The sequence below is a fragment of the Parasteatoda tepidariorum genome, chromosome X1, assembly GCF_043381705.1.
Source record: "Parasteatoda tepidariorum isolate YZ-2023 chromosome X1, CAS_Ptep_4.0, whole genome shotgun sequence".
Lineage (NCBI taxonomy): Eukaryota > Metazoa > Arthropoda > Arachnida > Araneae > Theridiidae > Parasteatoda > Parasteatoda tepidariorum.
Window position 1 is genome coordinate 5,369,104 of NC_092214.1, and position 5,457 is coordinate 5,374,560.

The window sequence follows — 5,457 nt, forward strand, 5'->3', positions numbered from 1 at the left end:
CCCCTCGCAATGTGAGGGAATTGCAGGACCAGTTGGTGAGCGCTTGGTACCAGATACCTCAGACTACCTATCAGCACCTTGTGGAATCAATGCCACGGCGGGTGCTAGCAGTTTTGAGGGCTAAAGGTGGTCCTACATGTTATTAGCAGGGTGGACATAATGTAATGGCTCTTCGGTGTATATATATATATATATATATATATATATATTCTATTTTTCACACAATTAAAACTTTCAATGTTTCTAAGGTAAAAAACTCCTTTAGAGTTTCGATGATAAAAAATATAAAATTTAATGTACTTTTACGCATTTACATCTAGTGCATTTTTGAAGTGGTGTTCGTGAAATTTCTGTATGAATGATAGTGCATATTGGAGAGATGATAAACAGTTAAAACTCCATATACTCTGCTTCATCTCGATATTTTCATGTATGAAAAAAATAGGTAAATCGCTCTTGAGCAAATATGAAATCTTAAGGAAAGTTAAATGATTGCAGTGCGTGCATAGTCAGTTAGTACACGCATACCGGTTCTTAAAATTGAAATATTTGTAAATATATGGAATTTCAGGGTACGTGAAATTACTGTATGAGTGATAGCGCACAGTAGAAAGTTGCAGAACAATTAAAATGTCATATACTCTGCTTTACCTCGATATAAATCTCCAATACCCATTTCTTTAAAATAATAGAAGAAATTAAAATAATTTTAAATATAGATTTCTCTTACCTATTTTATACAGAAAACGAAATTTTCTGAAGTTTTATTATTTTGCCACAATAAAGAGTAAAATATCTTCCAAACCTGTAAAGAAATTTACATATGCAATTAAAATTTTAAGAGAAAAAAAATAAATGTTTCGAACAATGCAGACGTAAATAAACAGCAAAAGTAAAAGAGCACGAATAAATTTTATAATTTGGCAAAAAAGAATAAGAATGAATATGAACAATCAAAACGAAACATTAAGAATTAGAAATGTGATTTAAAACTAAGCTGATCACGCTATTGCGTGTATAGCTTAAGTTTTAGAATAATTAATTTGTAATATATTTCAGAGTATCATGAAAAGCAAATTACAAAGAGAAAATTAAAAAAAATATTCGTATAAATTTGTAAAAAAAATATTCAGAAATAAATATTCATTAAAGTACATTTCTAATTAAAATTCTTTATGACGCATTTCATTCGCCAAATTTTCAGAAGCTGTATCATTATTCAGCAATATTTGAAATGCATATGTAAAACATTAAAAATAAACAAATTTTCAGACTCCAAATAATTATTTAAACAAATTGCATTTAACTTCTTACGTACTATTGCTTACGATTTTTTTATAATATTACTCTTGCTTATCTTAAAATTCTATACTATCTATTACTATCTAAAAATTCTATACTATCTATTACTATCTAAAAATTTCTTGCTTATGTTATTGCGCTTAATCTATGATTCATAATAAAAAATTAAGTTAATTATAGAAGCAAACAATGTTGTATTTTTTCAATGGAACTAATAAGTAAAAGCATAATTAAGTCGAGGATTATTTTTAACCGAAAAGGTATTTGCACATATGCTTTTAATTTCTAAATATAGAATTACTCAACTATTTAAAACTTGCTATTAAATTAAAAACTTTAAAATAAACGCCATTTGCTTTAGTTTATTAAAAATAAATGACAGAAATGTCTTTCCCAGATATTTTCCTTTCAATATTCAATTATAAATCTCAAAATAATGTTATACAAAATAAAGATTACTATTAGCAATTGGTTTCTTCAACAAATAATTTCTGATTTAAAAAACCCACATACCAAAAAACACTAAATTAATAAGTTAAAGTAAAGAATTATTACAGTAATTACAGGAATTTCGGCAATAATATTTTTCATTTATTTCTTTTTTTTAAGTATGACTGAAACAGAAAATTGAATGGAGTTGCGAATGTGAAGCAATCAATCTTCTCATTAATTAATTTACGAAGGAAGCTTAACAAATTATTTTTTTTCTTCCAAATTTAAAGAAGATAAATGCAACCTTTTTAGAATAAAGTGCCTGAAATTAGTTTGGAAAAGCATAGATAAATAAAAACTAGTGTTATTCAATAATAATGAATATATTAGGCTAGCTTTAATTCAAAATGTCGCAAATCGTTATTCTTAAATTATGTTTAATATTTTTTTTGCTAATTACTTTAAACCATATAAAAAGTATAATTTATTTCTGGAAGATCAAATATTAATATAGTTTATAATATTTGTTTTCATTGAATTTAAGTATGTTTAGTAAATTTTTATTTAATAATTTATAATTATGACATTTAATTAAACGCTATTTTTAAATTAAATAATATACCTGTTTGGAAACGTGAATAAGTATTGAACCAAACGTTTAATGATTATCTCGAGCTAGCTTTGTGCAATGTTTATAAAGTTTTAAATTTAACCGTTTGTCTTCTTAATTTGCGCCATAGTACTGTACAATAAATATGGAGAACTTGTACTATACTAGGCCGGGATAGCCTGGTCAGTGGGGTGCCGGGCCCATGTCCAAGAGTTCGTGGGTTCGGTCCCTGCTGGTCGAAGACTCCCCGTGTATTAAATGGTGACTGATGCACGTTAAATCTGTCGAGTCTCAAAGTCCTCCATGTTCCCATAACAAATCAATACCTCTGGGGGTACCGATCCAGAAGTTTCCTTGTCTTCCGGATTGGTTCAAAATTACAAGGCTACGGCGTTGAACATTTGTAGTCGTAAACCCAAAAATTGGGTCAACTGTTCAACGGCGGTCATAAAATAAAATAAAACTTGTACTATAACATAGTTTAGCTTTAGAAAGTGCAGGGCCTTATGAATTGATGCTCTCCTACACTACTAGTTGCTTATATTTTGAAATCAATCTGCTTTACTCTCAGAAATAAAACTCTCACTTTTGACGGCTCAGTAATTCTTGAGCTGTATTTCGTTAATTTTGAGAATCTTTTCCACACGAAAATCATGTGATTTGTGACGGAACGTGAACTCTCAAATATATGATAAAAATGTGTCCTCAACTTGAAACCTCATCATAGTGCATTGCGGCTATTGTTAACTAGAATGACGAAACTAGGATGAAGACCAGTTAACCGAACTCATAGTGACAAAATAAAATAACCTCTGTCCTGTATGGTTATAATAGAGCTCTGTCCTGCATGGCCATTGTAGAGGTGGCCTCGTACCAAGAAGATCCCCCTCTGGGCGTGGTTCTAATTTATCTCTCTGTGCTATCTGTCTTTCTTGTGTTGTTGGTGCGACATTGATTTGTGTATATGGTCCACACAATAAAGTGATTTTTAGAAAAGTTGGACATGTTTAGCACCGCGATGTTCCTTTTTTTTTTTTGGAAAAAAATAGATTGACGAAATATTTCGTTAATTTTGACGACAATTTGCTCCTAGCATATACTAGGAAACGATTTCGTCCGAAACGAAAAAAGTTTCGAGACATTTGGGTATCCATTTCTACAGTGTAGTTCAGTTAAAAAAAACTTTCTGAGGCTTTTTCACAATATTTATTATATCGTTGAATAATACGTATGTGGTGAAAATAGCTTATTATTTCATTGTTAAATCTGCATGGTATTGCTATTTTGTTACCGATTAAAAAATTACGGATTTTATTACCGATTCAACAATCAGTAATGTTTATTCAGAGATTGATGCAGGAGTAGCAAGCAAGTCCTATGAAATTTTCAGTGTCAGTTGCAAAACAAATTATTTATATAATGAGTTCTTATTGGCCATTCACAAATATTGCATCCTAATGATACTTGTAAGAAGGAATAAAAGGAAAAGTCTTCCCTTTAAGTATTAAACCAAGTAAGCGTCCATTAATAAAGTGACACATCGTAAATGCCAAATAGACTTCGTTAGCTATAAATTTTCCTTCGTAAACGAGAAACAGATATGAGCTCAGTTAATTGGTATTAACGATATTGCAAATAACTTTTTCCGCTGGGTAATCTATCTTATTAGAAATCTGTCAGCAATCTTAGCAATTTCATAAATCAATCGCCTTGTTAATTGAATAAGAATTGCTCGAGTAGTATTTTTCAGAATACAGCAATAAATCGTAAATTGTTTTTCGTTGTTTAATTTCATAACATTTCTTTCTTTTTTAAATGGTACTTTTGTTAAAATCAGAACATTGTACATAAAAATATCAGAAGAGTTTTAAGTGAACTTTTGTAATTATTATTTTATTACATTTTTCGATCTATTGTTTGAATAATGTCCCGGCATCTATACTAGGAACAGGCAAAGTTGACTAAGCCTTTCATCCCTTCAGTGGCTCAATAAAATGAGTTCTTGGGACTATATGCTTGGGAACTAAGCACTTGTGGTTCCACGTTCAGGTGACCACTCTAGCGGAACTGCTGCTAATTGATTCCAATGTCAAGGGAACTAGAACGGGCACAGTAGGCATTGGCCCTCCTTGGACTGTTGATCCACTGAATTATGTTCGGTTCATTTGAATGATATTCCTCACTGTCGTTTCAGAATGCTTCCATGATGCTATTTTTTAACTTTAACTTAACAAAAAATTTTTTAAGCATATTTTGCAAAATTTATGTACGAAATGTATAATTAAAGAAATAAAGTAAAATGTTTTAAAGTATGCTTACTAGAAGTTAAATAAACAATGGAAAATCGAAATTCGAAATCGAAAATCGAAAAAATACATATTAAAATTTTAGAAAATTACATTGAATTTAATTAGTTTTTAAAATAATACAAAAACTACTTTAGAAATAGATCTTTTATTCTCTTTAAAAAAATTTCAGTAAAAGTTGCACTTGCTAATATAAATCGCTTCCAACGCAAGATGATAAATGAAAACCTTTACGAAAACCATTTGAATCCTTAACTTTGGTTATGAAAATATTTGAAATTGAGAATAATTTCAACCATATCTTAAGAGCCGTGGTGGCTAAAGGGATAGAGCATTCGCCTTCCAAAGAGGTAAGCCGATTTCGAGTCCTAACGATGGCTGGCTGATACGAATTCCGCAAATGGCTCGTCCCGACCACTGTGCTGACGAAAAATATCCCCAGTGGTAGACGGTAGAGTCCCCTTGCCGTCATATTAAGCGTGGGAGTTTTAGTGGTTTGCCTCTCCATGTAACGCAAATGCGGGTTAGAACATGAAAAAAAGTTCCCCACCAAGGCAAACATTCTCCTAATACTTGATTTAGGAGTTCTTGTGTCTTCTAGATTGGGCTCAAAATTAGAAAGCTACGGAGTTGAACATTATTTGTCGTAAACTTAATATTGGATAAGCTGTTCATCTACGGTTATAAAACAATGATTAAATGCAACAATAACTGTAATGTCTTACAATATCTTGAAATCACTTTAGAGAAAAATTGGTAGCTTCGAGCTTATTTCACTACTATTGCAGTAAACGTGACACTAAAGCA

The 5,457-nt window shown here is 30.7% G+C and overlaps 1 protein-coding gene across 2 annotated transcripts in view; it reads right to left on the bottom strand.

The window, feature by feature from the left end:
• Positions 1-5,457, bottom strand: part of LOC107440096 (SCY1-like protein bma) — an 811,210-nt gene that overhangs the window by 497,747 nt on the left and 308,006 nt on the right. For both annotated transcript variants that reach the window (XM_071187972.1, XM_071187971.1), the window contains one exon: positions 731-805. The gene's annotated coding sequence lies outside the window, so the exon portion shown is untranslated. The remainder of the gene's footprint in view (positions 1-730; positions 806-5,457) is intronic.